The sequence below is a fragment of the Rousettus aegyptiacus genome, unplaced genomic scaffold (genome assembly GCF_014176215.1).
Source record: "Rousettus aegyptiacus isolate mRouAeg1 unplaced genomic scaffold, mRouAeg1.p scaffold_m13_p_5, whole genome shotgun sequence".
NCBI classification, from domain to species: Eukaryota; Metazoa; Chordata; class Mammalia; order Chiroptera; family Pteropodidae; genus Rousettus; species Rousettus aegyptiacus.
Window position 1 is genome coordinate 41,962,916 of NW_023416308.1, and position 18,302 is coordinate 41,981,217.

The following is an 18,302-nucleotide window of genomic DNA, read 5'->3' on the forward strand; positions in this document are numbered from 1 at the left end:
AGCCTGGTAGGCACCTAGAACTCCTCCCCAATGCTGCTTCATCCTAGATCACACCTGTCGTTTTGTGATCCTGTGCTCAAGACCCCAAGGATACCATCTCTGAGCCTAAAAAGACACCAAATGTAGGGTAAGAGACAGCTCTGTATGGTAAGAAGTCCATGAAGAGGAGAAGAGACTTGGATTTTTTTTTCCAGTTCTGCCACATGCCAACTCTACAGCCTGTGTAGTTGCTTCTGGACCTTTTCTGCATCTCAAGAATGGAGTTATAAAACCCACCACTTAACTCGTCATGAGGGCCAGTGGGATAAAAGACATGAAGGTACTCTGTGGATCAAAATGTTATGCAAATAGTAAGGATGATTAGAAACACCAGGCTTTGTGAAGGTCTCCATGGAATTAATGCATGAGTCACAAGATGAATCCTGGCCAGACCTGTTTAATCCTCAGCCCTATAGTGGGATGTGTGTGGTGGGCGTTTGGTGAGAAAGAATTCTAAAATGGACTTTCCTTCCTTTTGTGTCTTCCAGTGTTGGGACTTCCTGAAATTTGCCTTTGGGGATGAGGGGCTAGTTTCTGCCCAGTTTCAGGAGGGAGGCTGTGATCAGGAGAGTCCCAGAGGGCTAAGGATGGGGGACCCTATGAAGGTGGCTAAGCTGATGCCAGGACTCAGCTGTGCCAGTTTTAAACTGGTTGCTTACATTTGAGTGTTTAAAGCAGTTTACTTGAGGTGCCAACTGTTCTTGGATGATTTTCCCTAAATGTTTTATGTTTTGTACTTGTGCCCAGAGGCAGTTTTATCTGGTGGGGGCACTTCTGTCAATCTGTCACCATGAATGATTAGAGGAGGGAGGCAGGGAACAGAATGAGAGGAGGAGGAGCTCCTATCCAACCAGGTGACTGTGGTTGGTGTGTGCACTCATTCAGTTGGTCAGGCAAGTTGTCCAGTGGTAGGTCCACCTCCTGGACCGAGAACCCTTAAACTCTGGGAATGCGTCAAGATGGTGGTGGTGCCTGAGAAATGGACTTGAACGATGGCTCTCCTTCTCTTTTACACACACACACACACACACACACACACACACACACACACACACACACACACACGAAGCTTGAGTACAAACTAACCTTACCAAGGAGTGGTTTCCTATAGGGTACGATTTAGGGCATTCTGGGAAGATTCTCTATCATGTAACCTCTCCTCTATACCCTATTACCTTGAGTTTCTTTTCCTGTGAACAGTGCTTCTGACTTTCCTCAGATCTTATGCCACTCAGAGGCCAGGGCAAACACTAAGAGAGTAAGTTACCTAATTTGGGAGGTAGGCAGGCCCTTAGTCCCAGGTTTCTTTCTCTTTGGTTCATGACTTGAGTGCTTAAATGCTGAGCGATGGCACTTTGGGCTCAGAACTTGGATAACTGCAGCTTCTGGATCAACTGGAGGCCCACAATCAAAGGCCAGAATAAAGCTCCCGGAGGCATAGGTTTGTGTCTACTGTGCTTAGTGCCTAGACTAGTGACTGGTATATTGTGGGCATGGAGTAAATATTGTTGGATAGATGAATAAATGAAAGAAGACTTTTCAGGATTCCAGAGTCAAGGTTTTACTTTGTGAGCAGGCTTTTTGAAAATGCAAATGCTTAGCGGAGGGGCAGGGCTTAGGTTGCCCTGAGTCATGGAAAGTGGCTTGGCTTTGAGTTAGACAGATCTAAGTTAGAATCTCAATCTTCCAGTGCCTAGGTATGTGACCTCAGTTTCCTCCTCTGTAACAAGACCTCACAGAGTTGTGGTGTGGATTAAATGTGTAAGAATGTGTAAGTTGGGAATGAGAAGAGATGGCATGCAAGAAGCCCAAACAGAAATGGGGCTGGAGAGAAGGAAGCTTACTCTCATAAACAATTTTCTTTTTTTTTTTTTTAATTTAAAGCTGAAATTCAATTTTCTTTTATATTAGTTTCAGGTGAACAGCATAGTGGTTAGACATTTATATAATTTATGAGGTAATCCCCATGATTAGTGTAGTACCCACCTGGCAACATGTATAGTTATTATAATATTATTTACTATATTTTTTATGCTGTACTTTACATCTCCATGACTATTTTGTAACTACTAATTTGTACTTAATCCTTCCACCTTTTTCTCTTGGTCCCCTAACTCCTATCCCATCTAGTAACCATCATATTGTTCTCTGTATCTATGAGTCTGTTTCTGTTTTGTTTTTGTTTCTTTTGCTCTTTAGATTCCATATAAAAGTGACATCATTTGATTTTATCTTTCTCTGTCTGACTTATTTCATTCAGGATAATACCCTCTAGGTCCATTTATATGGTTGCAATAATAAGATTTCACTTTTTTATAGTGAAGTAATATTACATTGTATATATGTACCACCTCTCTTTTATCTAGTCATCTATTGTTGAGATTTAAGGTTGCTTCCATATCATGGCAATTGCAAATAGCACTGCAGTGAACATAGGAGTGCATATAGTTTTTGAATTAGTATTTTAGATTTCTTCAGCTAAATACCCAGAAGTGGAACTGCTAGGTCATAAAGTAGTTCTATTTTTAATTTTTTGAGGAACCTCTAAACTGTTTTCCACAATGGCTACACCAACTTGCAATCCCACCAACAGTGCAAGAGAGTTCCCTTTCTCTACATCCTTGCCAACACTTTTATATTTTTTAAAAAAATTGATTGATGATGGCCATTCTGACAGGTGTGAGGTAATATCTCATTGTAGTTTTAATTTGCATTTTTCTGATGATTAACGATGTTGAGCATCTTTTCATATGTTTATTGGCCATCTATATGACCTCTTTGGAGAACTGTCTATTCAGGTCCTCTGCGATTTTTATTGAAAAAAAAATTTTTTTTGGCGTTGAGTTGGTATGAGTTCTTTATAAATTTTGGATACTAACCCCTTATTGGATGTGTCATTGGTGAATATCTTTTAGTTTTGTCGAAGGTTTCCTTTGCTGTGAAAAACCTTTTTAGTTTGATGTAATTACGTTTGTTTATCATTTCTTTTGTTTCCCTTGCTCGAGGAGATATATCAGAACAAGTATTACTAAGAGCAATATCAGAGGATTGACTGTCAAAGTTTTTTCTAGACGTTTCATGGTTTTGAGTCTTCCATTTAAGTTTTTAATCCATTTTGAGTGTATTCTTGTATGTGGTGCAAGAGGGTAGTCCAGTTTCTTTTCTTTTTTCTTTTTTTGCATGTATCTGTTCAGTTTTCCCAAAACCATTTATTGAATAGACTGTCTTAACCCTCATTGTCTATTGTTGCCTCCCTTGTCATAGATTAAATGACCATATAGTAGTGGGTTATTTTTGGGCTCTCTACTCTGTTCAATTGATCTATATGTCAGTTTTTATACCACTACCATGCTGTTTTAATTACTATAGCCTTGTAGTATAGTGTATATTTGTAGTATAATTTGCTATCAGGTATTATGATAGCTCCAACTTTATACTTTGTCAAAGCTGCTGTGGCTGTTCACGGTCTTCTCTGGTTCCATATAAACTTTAGGATTATTTGTTCTTGTTCTGTGAAAAATGCCATTGGTATTTTGATAGGAATTGCATTAAATCTATAGATTGCTTTAAGTAATGTGGATATTTTAATATTGTTAATTCTTCCTGTCTATGAGCATGGCATATGCTTCCATTTATTTCTATCTTCTTCAGTTTCTTTCTTCAGTGTCTTATAATTTTCTAAGTATAGGTTTTTTACTTTCTTGGTTAAATTTATTCCTAGGTATTTTATTTTTTTCATGTGACTGTAAATGGGATTGTTTTCTTAATTTCTCTTTCTGATAGTTCATCATTGGTGTATAAAATGCAACCAAATTCTGAATATTAATTTTGTATCCTGCTACTTTGAATATTAATTTATTTATCAGTCCTAATAGATTTTTGCTTGAATCTTTAGGATCCTCTCTATATATGATTATACCGTTTTTAAATAATGACAGTTTTACCTCTTCCTTTCCAATTTGGATGTCTTTTATTTCTATTTCTTGTCTGATTGCTGTGCTAGACTTCCAATTCTATGTTAAATTACAATTGTGAAAGTGAACATCTTTGTCTTGTTTCTGATCTTAAGGAAAATGTCTTTAGCTTTTTCTCATTGAGTATGATGCTAGCCGTGGGTTTGTCATATATGACCTTTGTTATGTTGAGGTATACCCCCTCTATTTTCACTTTGCTGAGAGTTTTTATTATAAATGGGTGTCAGATTTTGTCGAATGCTTCTTCTGCATTTATTGATATAATCATATGGGTTTTTTTTAAATTTGTTTATGTGGTGTATCATGTTAATTGGTTTGCATATATTTAACCAAACTTTCATCCCAGGAGCAAAGCCAACTTGATCATGGTGTATTGCTGAATTCAGTTTGTTAAAACTTTGTTGAGAATTTTTGCACCAATGTTCATTAGGGATATTGACCTGTAACTTTCCTTTTTTTGTAACGTGTTGGTCTTGTTTTTGAATCAGGGTAATGGTGGACTCATAAAATGAGCTTGGTTGTCTTCCCTTCTCTTGAATTTTTAAGAATAGTTTAAAAACGATAGGTGTTAATTCTTCTTTAAATGTTTGGTAAAATTCACCATCTGGTCCTGGACTTTTGTTCTTTGGGAGTTTTTTGATTAACTATATGATTTCATTAGTAGTAAATGGTTGGTTCGGATTTTCTGTTTCTTCTTTATTAGCCTTGGAAGACTACATATTTCTATGAATGTATCTACTTCTTCCAGGCTGTTCAATTTGTTAGCATATAATTGCTCGTAGTATTTTTTTTATAACTCTTTGTATTTCTGTGGTGTCAGTTGTCACGTTTCTACTTTCATTTCTGATTTAATTTATTTGGGTCCACTCTCTTTTTTCATGGTCAGTCTGCTTAAAGGTTTATATTTTTTAAAGATCTTTACAAAGAACCAGCTCTTGATTTCATTGATCTTTTGTACTTTTTAGACACTATTTTGTTTATTTCTCTTTGCTTTTTACAATTTTCTTTCATTTACTCACTCTGGGCTTAGTTTGCTGTTTATTTTCTAGTTCCTTTAGGTGTAAGGTTAGATTGTTTATTTTCTTATTTCTTGAGGTAGGCTTGTATTGCTATGAATTTTCCCCTTCGGTCTGCTTTTACTGTGTCCTATAGATTTTGGCCCATTGTGTTTTAATTTTCATTTGTCTCAAGGTACCTTTAATTGCTTCCTTGATCTCACTGTTAGTCCATTCATTGCTAAGTAGCATATTATATATCCTCCATATGTTTGTGTGTTTTTCTTTTTCTTTTTTGTAATGATTTTCTAGGTTCATACCATTGTGATTGGTGAAGATGCTTGATGTGATTTTCATCTTAAATTTATTGAGACTTGTTTTGTGGCCTAAAAGGTGGTCTATCTTGGAAAATGTTCCACGTGCTGTCGAAAGAATATACATTCTACTCTTTGAGGTGAAACATTCTAAAAATATTAATTAAATACATGTAGTACAGTGTGTCATTTATAGCTCCTGTTTTCTTATTGATTTTCTGTCTGGAAGGTCTGTCCATCGGTGTCAATGGGGTATTAAAGTCAACTATTGTGACTGTATTACTGTCAATCTCTTTCTTCATGTCTGTCAATATTTATTTTATATATTTAGGTGTTACTATGTCGTGTGCATAAATGTTTACAGGGGTTACATCCTCATTGAATTGATCCCTTTATCATTGTGTAATGTTATTTTTTGTCTCTTATTTTGGCTTTTGTTTTAAAGTCTATTTTGTTTGATATAAGTATTGCTACTCCAGCTTTTTTTTTTCATTTCCATTTGCATGAAATATCTTTTTTCCATCCTTTTACTTTCAGTGTGCGTGTGTGTGTCTTTCAATCTACAGTGGGTTTCTTATAGGTAGTATATGTATGGGTCTTATTTTCTTATCCATTTATCTCCCCGTGTTTTTTGATTGGAGCATTTAATCCATTTATATTTAAAGTGATTATTGTTAGGTATATAGTTATTGCTGCCCTTGTATTGTTTATATTTATAGTCTCCCTTCCTGCCCCACCACTTCTTCTTAAAGAAGTCCCTTTAACATTTTTTGTAATACTGGTTTGGTGGAGATATACTCCTTTAGCTTTTTCTCCTCGGAGAAGCTCTTTATCTGTTCTTTGATTTTAAATGAGTCTTCCTTAGAGTAGCTTGGCTGTAGGTCCTTGCTTTTCATCACTTTGAATGTTTTATGCTAATCCCTTATGGTCTGCAAATTTCTTTTGATAAATCAGCTTATAGTCTTATGGGAGGTCTCTCTTAAGTAACTAGTTGCCTTTTTCTTGCTGCTTTTAGAATTCTCTCTTTGTGTTTAACCATTGCCATTTTAATTATGATATGTATTGGTGTTGGCCTCTTTGCGTTCATCTCCTTTGGAACTCTCTGCACTTCCTGGATTTGTATGTCTATTTCTTTTGCCAGGTTAGAAAAATTTTTAGTCATTATTTCTTCAAATAGGTTCTCAATTTCTTACTCTCTCTCTTCTCCTTCTGGTATCCCTGGGATGCAAATGTTGTTTCACTTGATGTTGTCCCAGAGTTCCCTTAAAATATCCTCATTAAAAAAAAAGTTTCCTTTTTTGCTTTTCTGATTGTCTGTTTTCTGCTACTTGTCTTCTAAATCGCTGATTCGATTTTCTGCTTTATCTAATCTGCCATTGATTTCTTTTAGTGTATTCTTCATTTCAGTTATTGTATTCTTCATTTCTGACTAGTTTTTTTTTTATGGGTTCTATGTCTTTTTTTATGCTTACCATCTCTTTGTTGAAGTTCTCACTGAGATCATTTATTCTTCCCTTCAGATCACTGAGCATCCTTATATTCAATGCTTTAAACTCTGTATCTGATATGTTGCCTGTCTCCATTCCATTCAGCTCTTTTTCTGAAGTTTTCTCCTGTTCTTTCATTTGGGGCATGTTTCTTTGTTTCCTCATTTTGGCTCCCCTCTTTGTTTATTTCTATGTATTAGGTAGATCTGCTCTGTCCCAGTCTTATCCAGGTCACTTTATGTAGTAGGTGCCCTGCATGGCCCAGTGGCACAATCTCCCTTATCCCTTGCCCTGAGTAGTACTCCAGGAGTGTCCCTTGTGTGAATTCTGTTTGTCCTCCTGTTGTAATTGAGCCCTCATTGCTGTTGGAATGCCAATGGGTGGAATTGACTCTCAAGCTGACTGGCTGTGAGGAATGGCCATGCCCACAGAGTGGGATTCTCTTACGCTCAGTTATGTGCCTGTTGAGATCGTCCTTTGAGTGTACCAGTTGTGGGACTAATCAGGTATTGCTCCTTTGCGGTCTTAAGCCAACTTTCAGGTTTATTGGTTCTGGGGATTCTTAGCATTGTCTTCCTTGCAGGCCAAGGTCAACTGCTGCCTGTGACCAGCCTAGGCTACCTCTTAAGAGCTATAAATCTGTCAGAGGTTGGTTGCTTCCTTTGGTGGACCTGGAGGTGTGTGGGAGAGGCCATATATAATCCAAGGCTGGTTGCCACCAGTAACAGGCCTGTGGTAGCTTAACAAAAACCCAGGGCACCCCATAGCTTGCTGCCACCTACCTACTGCTAGTAAGGCTCAGCGACTGAAAGAGCCTCAAGTAGTACATGAGTTGGATGAAATGGGGTCTCAGAGAGTCACTAGGACAGGGCAAGAGGTTTTCACCAGGTTAATGCAGATTCAAGTTTGGTGCCAGTGCTATAGACTCTTGATGTAAGATGGTTTATACTTCCATACCCTTGGCTGGCTTGGGGATCCAAATCTAGCTCTGAAGTCTCAGTCCTACAATACTCAAGAATCTTGTATTCACTAGGCAGGGGGCAGAGTGGAGTAGAGAAATCACTCCTTTATTGGGACTGTGTACTTGTCCCTGTTATCAGTCAATTTTGCTTTCTTCTGGACATCATTGCAAAGCTCTGCTTGCCTTTCTGACTAAGAGGACAAAAGTTTTAATAAAGTGCTAAAAATTTTTTGGGAGCGTGGAGGTGATGTGTGATTTACACATGATACCACAAGCCTGGGGAAGAGCATAGAAAACAGATCACTGAGGATCTATTTTACCCTAGACACACTTGCTTGAGAACTAGAAAATCAAGACATAGTAATTATCCACATAATACTTTAAAACCTATACTTTGTCATCTAATTTATGCAAAAGCTCTGAGAGATTTTCATGGAAAATGTTATTATCCCATTTTTCAGATGCTAAAACTGAAGAACACAGAACAAAGGGTGAGAGGTACGTAAGTTTGATTTTTTGGTGTCTGTCAGTCCCTGGAAAATGTGTTTCTTGGCTGAAGAGACCATAAAGCTAAAATAACCAAATGACCATTTCGGTGCTTTGTTCACCAAGAGGCCAATCCTTCCAAGATTGGTTAGAAAGTTTGTGGATAGCAAGGACAGGGAGACAATGGGGACAGGGTTACCTCTAAATTTCTCAGCCACAGTGGGGATGGCCATGGACCAAGGGTGGGATCCCAGGAAACACTGAGCAAGCCTAGAGCCAGATTCTGGTAGTGCTTTCTCTAGGCCCAACGTCCCCATTCCCTGGATACCTCTTGTCAGTGTCACCACCAGCGTGACATCAGGGATTCCTTTTGACTCTGGGGTCCAGGGTCTGGGATCTAGTCTGCATTCTGCTACTTGTTGTATGTGTAGCTCTGAGAACAAGCTTCTGGGTTCTCATTAGCACAATGGCAAGTGCTCAGCAGAAGGGTTTGTGCCAGGAAGGGAGCCTGGACAGGCAAAAAGGCAAGACTAGAAAGCACCTTTTCTGACCAGAAAGATTTGGCTACTAGATTGTAGGTTAATACCCCAGAATGTGCAGCATGTCTATAAACACAGTGTTTATAGAATTGGAGTGTATCCTGAATAGGATCAGTTGCATCATTGGGGCTCTCCCACTGCAAAATGAAAATGTGGGTGTCCTTGTTTAAAACGATTAGAAATTTCAATACAGTGATGGCAACCATTAAACAAAGCACAGAGCACAGGGCCCTCTGAGCATGGGGCCCTGTCTGACCACATAAGTCAGATGTTCAAGAAGGTAGTAGCGATCATGGCCTATGGCTGGAGGAGTAGGGCAGAAGGCTGTTGGAGTTGAGGAGGGGTCCATTCTCTTCTTAGGAGGCTCGGATTTGCCCTACATGTCCTCAGTTTGTCTTGGGTAGGAAACACTTTTCTTGTAGACTCACCTCCCTGTAGGGGCTGAGGCCCTGGAGTGGGGGTAGGAAAATGCGGATATCAAGGGAAGGGGATGCTTCTGCACTGAGCAGCTGCAGAGGGAGGTCTCCTCATTTCCCACCCAGCCCTACTCCCTCCCCACTCCAAAGGCAGCACAAGGTAATAGTTTTCGACACATTTCATTGAAATATAATAAAATATTTGCATGGCGTTATTAGATAAATAAGGGTTGACTCGAGGCAGTGCTTATTGGGAAATGTGATATGAAAATTCATTTAATATGAATGAATGTGGAAGCTTAAGTTTATGGTAATGGATTGATTGTAGATAGTATCTAATAACTCCATACAAATATATTTCAATCACAATATCCATCAGGGTGGTCCTCAGCTCCAGAGGCATACGGGGATGATTGTATGGCTGACCTCTCTTCTGGACCAGATTAAAATTAATTAATTGCTAATATTGTGACATTACTTTTGTAATTAAGAACTCCCATAATTTCCAGTGGCGGTGAGAATGAGAAGTGTTCGTTATTGTCTCAGATGAGGCTGCGGAAGGAAGAGAAAAGTAATAGCAGGGAGAGAAATCTAGAGAGGGAGCATATATTATTTCATTCTCTGGGTTTTGAGGTTTTCCGTCTTGCCTGCAGTGTGGGGAGCCCCAGATTAGAGTCAGAGTCTCAGGGATGGGCGAGTTCCGGCACTTGCACCCTGCACAGGAGGTCAAGGGCGTCTTCTCTTAGATCTCCTGATCCCAGGAGGCAGGGCCCAGGGGCCGCTGAGTGAGGGGCAGTGGCATGACGCTGTGTCTCAGACTGGCTGGGGGTGGCGAGGGAGAGAAGCAGGGACCAGAGGTGGGTCAAGGTTGATGAATCCGTGACACACCCCTTTCTCCTTTGATAAACTGTGAAATCCATTTGTCCTTGGCCAGGATGAACTCAGTGAGGAGATGGCTGTCACTTCTGGGCATCCGCAGAGGGCCCTGAGGAGGAGGAGGGGAGGTGCTTGTCTAAGGCCCATATGTTGGCCTGTCTCCCAATACACGACCCTGGGAGTTTGCTTGTCTTTCTGCTTTTTTCCTTTCCTGGGGAGAAAATGGAAATAATTTCCTTTGAAACGTGACATTTCCTAATCCAGCACCCGGCTGGCTGACAGCAAGATTAGTGTGCACAGGCTGCAGGGCCTGGCTAGCCATATGCAGGCGCCTCCCGAGGGGCTGCCGTGGCCAGTGCCAGCCCTCTCCCTTGGCTCTTCTCTCACTCCCAGTCTGGTCTCAGCTGCCCGCTCTGTCTTCACATCAGAAACTGCTGCCCTGGAAGCCCTTTCCTGATGTGTGTGCGCGCGTGTTGGGGGGGAGGGGGATGGGGGGGACCGGGAGGGTGGGGGGGGGCGGGAGGGGGGGGGACGGGAGGGTGGGAGGGGTGTTGGGGTGAAGAGGTAGGGGTGGCATTTCATCTGCCAGAAGCTGTTAGTCTTATTGGCCTAAAGGAAAGAGCAGGAACCAGGACCTGGAAAGTGGGCCTAGGTCTTGGCTTTACATGGACCAGCTTTGTGACCTAGAACTGTTTGTGTCCCCTCTCTGGGCTTTATATGGCTTATCTTTGAAATGAGAGTACTGCATTAGATTGTTCCTACCCCTCCTGCTTTCAGCACTCTCTGATTTTCTCGTCTTTGTCAAAGCTCCTTTGTTAACAATAAGGGCCAACAAAATAATAGGAAAGCAGTAGTTATCCTGCAGGTGCCTGGCAGACAGCCCTTCAAACCTTCTAACCACCATGGTCCATGCAAATTAGAATGTGGGAAGTCAATACTTCATGACAGTCTGACAGGTGGATAGTCTTTCTTCCTTTTTATAGATGAAGAAAGAAAGGATCAGAGAGGTTAGGTGACTTGCTCAAGTGATTAGCTCAAGCAAATTTGAACCCAGAAGGCCCAACTCCAAATCTCCTGCCCCCCCCCCCCGATTGCCTGTCCCATGTCACCACATAATTCATCTTTCTCCCATCCCATCCCGCACCTCCTGCCACGTCTATGAACTCGAGGAGTTGGGCTGCTAGTCCCAGCCTACCCTGGCTATGTGCGTAATTTTTATTTTTTTTGTAGTAGGGATTGGGGTACTTCCTGTGGGGAAGTATCCCTCTGCTCCACAGTCTGGGCTAGGCATCGTGACCTCCAAGACTCTGGAAGTGTCCCAGCTGCAGAATACCTGAGCCCCAGATTAAGATGAGAACTGAACATTCAGATGAGACAACCCGACAGAGAGAATGGTACAGAGATCTAAATCATTTTGCTGAGGTGAAATTTGCCTGAGCATTTTGCTGGAGATCTCCTCTCTGGGCTTTGAGACTGGGAGAGGAAGCAGAGGGACCCCAGGCTTTGAGTGTGGTTTAGTAGGGAAAGGAGGGAAGCAGGAGGTGTGCCTAGGAATTAACTAACTTGGTTTGGAGTTTCTTCCCTCCTCTAGATCTAAATTTCTACTACACCAGAAAATCAGAGACTTGCTTGAGTTTGAGATTCTAGGGTCTCTCCAAAGCTCTTTGAGACCAGCACACTGAGGGAGAGATATTCTGCAGGAATATTCTCTCATTCTTCCTCACTTGTCCTTCTCCTCTGTGTGCCGATGTAACATGTGGTTTGAAAGTCTAAGAGCCTTTTATTTAGGAGACTTATTTAGGAGGCTGGGATGTTCGTGGTGAAAACTAGGGAAGGCGTTGGAGGGTAATTGTTGCTGTAACAGCAGGAGGAAAGAAGTGTACATAGCCAAGCTCGGTTCAGCCCTCCCTTGCCCATCTCTAGTGCAAACAAGCCCACAATCAAGCTTCTTCATTATGGTTCAGAATTACAGACAGGAGAAAATATTTCTAGCACAGGACCCAGGGGTGAAAGGAAGACAGTTTGGTCCTAAAGTACCCTTCTTGGAAATGGCACTTGTTGGAGATTAGAATATTAATACTCAAAACAAAACTGGGGGCTGGGAGAGCTGGGCCTACCTGCTTGAGTGAGTTGTGGTCCACTGGAAAGGCCATCCCCACACCTGCTATGGATATTTACCTGATCTGTTACTTTTGAGTCCACGGGGTCTTGTCCCACTCCACAAGTGTCTCTGCCTCTTTCTTGCTTTGTCTTCCTGCTGGTTCTTTTTTCTCCGTCTTCAGTGTCGCTTTCTTGGTGTCTCTGCCCCTCCCATTTTCCTCTCTTGCGCTCTCTTTCCCAGTGGATCTCCAGACCTCTCTATTAGCATTCACAACCTCCGGCACCAGCCACTTAGGCCAGAAAGACAGCTCCTTGGAAACACAATTGAAATATTTTTATAAATGACCAGCGGAGTTTGAGTGACATGCCCTTCTTCGGCTAAATAAAATTAAACTTAAACCTTCTAAAAAATACATGAGCCAAACATCCTCTGCACATTTCATTATGCAAATGCAGCTGTCCGGAGCTGCACAAATTAGCCCTCCTTTTGAAATTTGCTGCTGCTTCTTTCCTTTCCTTTGCTTTCCTTTCTTTTTTTTCTCTAGGTTTTGAGCGAAAAGGCTTTGTGATTTTAGTTGGACAGCTGGAGTCTGGGGGAGAGGCAGGAGGCTGGAGGGTGGGAGGGCCAACCAACTCCTTCTGATTTTCTCTTTGTCCTCTTTCTTCCCTCTCTATGCAGAAAAGGTGGTGAGAAAACAATGACTACTCACCCTTTGTCTTTCCAAACTGCTTTACAAGGTCTGACCAGGAGAGGTCAGTCTGGGGTTGGGAATCAGGGCTCCCTGGAGTGAGGGTGCTCAAGGACCTCTCAGCCTGGGGGCCATGGGAGCCTGCAGCCTAGGGATGGACTGGCTGATAGATGACAGACCCATCTCCACCCCAGGTCCAGGCGTTCTTTCCCAAGGCCTCAGGCATTGTAAAGGATGTCTTTTCCCTATTACCTGAATCCCAAATGACAACTGGAAAATGAGAGCAATGATTTACATGTGGCATCTCTTCTGTGCCCAGCCTGCAGTATTTGAGAGAGTTTGGGTTTCACACAAGTGGAAGAGGATCACAGTGACTTAGATAAATTGGCGATAGCCACCCACCCAAGGCCAGCTGACGGGGTCATGTAGGGAAGGCTATGGTCCTTATAATCTTCCCTGTATACAGAATGTCACCATTAGAACAACTTATTTGTCCTCATCCCCTTAAGGGGAAAAAATACTAGGAAAGTGGTACAAAATAAATTACCTGAAGGTGTAAATAGCTTGCTAAAATCTCAGCATTTAGATGTGTCTTAGAGGGTTTCATCTTACAGAAATAGGGACTGAGATCAAAGTGGATATGCTGACTTGTGTGGACTGTCTGCCATAGAACAGGCTCCCATGTCAATACTCTCCAAGCAGAAGCACTGCGGTCAGGGCACAGAGAGAAGAGGAAAAGGGGGTATACTGGCAGAAAGAGATGCTGAGACAAATGTTAACCGATGCTCCCCCACTCCCAGATATGGATCTTCCCTGACTCTTCGGGTATAAGGGAGCGCATGTCCTCGCACCCAGCCATCTTGCTGTTCATCCATATGTGGTTAATCCACTCTAGACCCGTGGGACTGGGCATGAATTTCAGTCTGAATTCCTCCCTTTACTCCCATCTCCCAGCAATTTTGGAGTGCTCTTTGGGGTCTAAATTCATCTTGCTCTGCTCTCCTTTTTCTGGATTTAGGAGGGAGGGATAGGAGTGGCAGAGGGAGAAGATGACTCAGCTGAGTGGGCAATTGACAGTGGGCAGAGACCGACATTGACCTTCCTTTCATTGCAGGCTCCCCAGTTGAGATTGTCCCTCGCTTAAGCTGAGTTGATTCCCACTCTGATCCACCCTTTCCTGGTTGCCGCTGAGATTCCTATTATGACTCCCTAATTCTTATCAGTCACTTTCTTGCTCCGTTTATTTAGGTCTTCTGTTTTAATCTTTAGCAGTCTACAATTTTTCTGTGTAAAACTACTTTGAATTTTTAGGTACGTTAATTTTCAGATACTTTATATTTTTGCTTGGTACTGTGACTAGCGCCTGATTTCTAGTTGAATATTGAGGGAGGTGGGTACAGCTGCCTGCTCTGGAGCAGAAGATGGGTTCAGTTCCTTTTTCTTTTCTAGCTTGCTTTATTTCAGTTGCCAGCTACAATTACTGGCTTCTCAGGTGTAGGAGTGCTGGGAAGGGGGCTGAGGAAGGGAGAAAGTACTCATTTGACTGATACTGTTAGAAGACAGGGAGGGTGGATTTGTGCTATGTCAACCTAGCTTAGCTAGAATTAAATTTCCCAGAATTCCTTTCCCTGAATGATTATGGATCAGGATTAATGGCAAGGGAAAATTGAGCAAGATTTGGAAGGCAGAAAGAAAGCCGCAGCTATCACACTGAGAAGGTCAGTACAGGGACCTAGGTGCCACTGTAGCTTGCCCACATTAGTGGAAATCTACTGGCTCTCTCATTGGGACCAGGATACAGATTCCACTGAGTCCTCCCTCAGCTCCTCTGAGTCATAGGCCAGGCCTTTGTGCAGCCCAGTAGGTCAAATTCCTGGAAGTCCCTTTTCCATCTCACTCACAGCGATTCCACCTTCCTGGTGAAACTCTCGCTGACACAATGGCTCTGTGCTCTCTGGACCTAGCAGATGTTCGAAGCAGGCTCCTTCTCTCATGGGCTCCTCTCTGACTGCAGCTTTCTTGCATGCACCACCCTGCAGAGCTGACCACAGAGCTCCTCTTTTTATCCAGTGGAACTTTATCCACTTGCTATTGGAGTCTTGTTGCCCTGCCAGGTACCTCTCTTGTGTAAGATATAAAATGGTTCCAGGATGGCTCTGTTCCTCGCATGTGAGCTACTTCTGGTCCAAGGAAATGCAGGCCTTTTCACTCCAGAAGCAGCTCTTCATTTGCCCCCAAAGTAACTCATGGGCCCGGCTCTCTTGCTCATTAATAATACCCTGGCAGAAGCTAGACACAAGTTTCCCCTCCTATGGCTCTGGAAGGAGAAAAGCTCCTTCCCCAGAGAGCAGAGCCTCTGCACAAGCTTAGCTGTGGATAGAACATTCTTTGAGTCAACAAGGCCACTGTGGTGCTTGACCAAGCTGTGAGGAGTATTGGTATTACTGTACTGAGCACTGTGCTACTTTGCATATCCCATTCCTCTTAATTCTGAAAATAACTCTAAGGAATAGTGCTCTTGAGACTCCGGGTAAGAAACTTGCCCAGTCAAAAGATCCAGCAAATAAGTAACAACCCCACAGAGGTTATATCAAATTATGTTTCAACCAGCAGAAAAAATTCCCCTAACAACTTTGTCTCTACACCTTGTCTGACGTAGAGATTTTGAACTTTTTGACCTTCGAACATCCGTTAGGCAAAAGTGGTGTCATAATGTTAACATTTATTTTAGCACTAGTGAAGCAACCATCTTTTCCTGTGTTCGAGAGCCATCTCCTTTTAGATGAATGTCCGTTTGTATCATTTGCCCAATTTCTCATTGACTTATAGATAGATATTCTTTCTCCATTCAGAAAATTAACTGTAATATAGTTTTCAAACTTTTGTTTTCAGTTTATCATTTTTTTTTTTTTTGCTTTTGTTTATGCTATTTTCAACCTACCAGCCCCAAACTAGGGATTTGAAACTAGGGGACGAGATTACAATAAATCTATATATTTAACATAAAAGGAGTTTTTGAATTTATTTTTATTTTTTCAATTAGAGTTGATATTCAAAATTGTTTTAAATCAGTTTCAGGTGTACAGCATAATTTTTTTAAAATTAGATTTATTGAGGTGACATTGGTTAATAAAACTATTTAGGTTTCAAGTGTACAATTCAATAACACATCATCTGTATATTGCATTGTGTTCATCTCCCAAAGTCAAATCTTCCATCATTGTATATTTGAGCTCCTTTATTCTTATCTGCTTCTCCCCCTCCCCCTTTCTCTCTAGTAACCTCTAGAATTGTCTGTGTCTATAAGTTTTTGTTTGTTTGCTCATCTTGTTTGTTTGTTGCTTTCAGTTTTATATCTCACATTACTGATTTGATTTTTAAGTTGTTCAATTAACCAATTTTTTGAAAAGGGCTCTGGGTTTTGGGTCATATTTAGAAAGGTCTATACTACTTCAAGATTATGTTTTTAAAATTCTCCCATTTTTGCTAGCAATTTATGTTTTGATTTTGTAAATATGTAAATGTTTGATTATTCTTCAGTTGGTTTTGGTATAAGGTATGAAATAGATTCCAACTTTACTTTTTTTTTTTCCCCTCAAACAGCTACCCAGTTGGCTAAATGCCATTTATTAAAAAATTCTATCTTCTGCCCTTTCAAAAGGCTGTCTTTGGGTCTCTTCTGTCCCATTGATTTGTCCACCTGTTCACAGTATGTACTACGATATTTTAATTATTAAAGCCTTTTACTTTATAATGTGTTTTAATATCTGGAAAGGTGAGTTCTGCTTATAACTCCAATCACTCTTTTTTAAACAATATTTTTTCTAATAATTTGTGCTTATTTATTTTTAGAGCTTATTATTTATTTCAGAATTATCTTTTTAGTTCCCCTCCAAATGCCCAAGCAAACAAAACAAACAACTAAAATTTAAAAAACCTCAAGACTCTGTTGGTATTTGGGGGCGAGATTACAATAAATCTATATATTTAACATAAAAGGAGTTTTTGAACTTCTTTTTATTTTTCAATTAGAGTTGACATTCAATATTGTTTTAAATCAGTTTTAGGTGTACAGCATAATGCTTAGACATGTATATAATTTCTGAAGTGATTGGTGTGATTAGTCTACTAACCACCTGGCACTATACATAGTTATCATAATATTGTTGACTATATTCTCTATGCTGTACTTCATGTTCCTATAACTATTATAACTACCAATTCGAACTTCTTAATTCCTTCGTTTTCTTCACCTAGCCCCCCAATTCCCTTCCCATTTGATAACCATTAGATTGTTCTTTGTATCTATGAGTGTGTTTCTGTTGTTCGTTTGTTTCTTTTGTTCTTTAGATTCCATATATAAGTGAGATCATATGATATTTATCTTTCTCTGTCTGACTTATTTCACTCAGCATAATATCCTGTAGGTCCACCTATGTTGCTGCAAATGGTAAGATATCATTTTTTTATGGTCAAGTAATATTCTATTGTGTATATGTACCACCTCTTCTTTATCCAATCATTTATTGATGGACACTCAGGTTGCTTCCATATCTTGGCTATTGTAAATAGTGCTGCAGTGAACACAGGAGTAGATATAGCTTTTTGAATTAGTATTTCGAATTTCTTTGGATAAATACACAAAGTTGAAATTGCTGGGTCATAAAGTAGTTCTACTTTTAATTTTTTGAGGAACCTCCGAACTGTTTTCCACACTGGCTACACCAATTTGTAATCCCACCAGCAGTGCAAGAGGTTTCCCTTTTCTCTATATTCTTGCCAAAAATTGTTTTTTTTTTTAAATTTGATTTATTGATGATGGCCATTCTGACAGGTGGGAAGTAATATCTCATTGCAGTTTTAATTTGCATTTTTCTGATGATTAATGATGTTGAGCATCTTTTCATACATTTATTGGCCATCTATATGACCTCTTTGGAGAACTGTCTATTCAGCTCCTCTGCGATTTTTATTGAAAAAAAAAATTTTTTGGTGTTGAATTGATATGAGTTCTTTATAAATTTTGGATACTAACCTCTTATTGGATGTGTCATTGGTGAATAGCTTTTAGTTTTGGTGAAGATTTCCTTTGCTGTGAAAAACCTGTTTAGTTCGATGTCGTTACATTTGTTTATCATTTCTTTTGTTTCCCTTGCTCAAGGAGATATATCAGAACAAGTATTACTAAGAGCAATATCAGAGGATTGACTGTCAATGTTTTTTTTCTAGAAGTTTCATGGTTTTGAGTCTTTCATTTAAGTCTTTAATCCATTTTGAGTGTATTCTTGTATATGGTGCAAGAGCGTAGTCCAGTTTCTTTCTTTTTTTTTTTTTTTTGCATGTATCTGTCCAGTTTTTCCAACACCATTCATTGAATAGACTGTCTTAATTCCCATTGTCTATTGTTGCTTCTCTTGTCATAGATT